This window comes from Suncus etruscus, chromosome 8 (genome assembly GCF_024139225.1).
Source record: "Suncus etruscus isolate mSunEtr1 chromosome 8, mSunEtr1.pri.cur, whole genome shotgun sequence".
In the NCBI taxonomy this organism is placed as follows: domain Eukaryota; kingdom Metazoa; phylum Chordata; class Mammalia; order Eulipotyphla; family Soricidae; genus Suncus; species Suncus etruscus.
The window spans coordinates 28,775,507-28,776,157 of record NC_064855.1 but is presented as its reverse complement, the minus strand read 5'-3'; positions in this window follow the sequence as shown (position 1 = coordinate 28,776,157).

The window sequence follows — 651 nt, the reverse complement described above, 5'->3', positions numbered from 1 at the left end:
TTAAGAACTTACACTAAGCTCTGAATATATTTCATTCTGTCATTCTTCCCAAACTAGTCTCCATATGCCAAAGGAATAGTGGATTTCTTTTTCATACCTGGAAGCCTCGTACCCGTGTCTTGTCTTTGTTATTTCTTCTAGAGGGACCCAAGACCTGATCTCCAGAAGGCCCATTCATCCTCTAAACATTTCCCCAATCATTATACCAAGGTGGACAGAGCGATGTGCTGAGCACCATGGAGTAAGCCTAGTCATTGGAGCTGCCAAGTAATTGTGGCATAATCAGTCATTTATATGAGGTGTTAGTGACTTCATAGTGACCTGCCTTATGCAGAGGGAGCTGCCCACCCCTGCACATGTTCTCAAGCCAGATTCCAGGACCACACATCAAATCTGCAGAGAGCTCAGACACATACCGTTCAGTTTATTTTCTATGATTAAAAATGTATTTTGGTTTGAGGAATCACGCAAGTACTCAGGGCTTATGCCTGGTTCTGTGCTCAGGTGTGAACCCTGGCAGTGCTCAGGGGACTATCTGTGGTACTAGGGAACAGAATTGGGACCAGTCCCATATAAGGTAAACACCTTACCTCCCTGTTCAATTTTTCCAGCTCTGCATTTTCAAGTCAACCCCTCCATGATTTTGGTGCT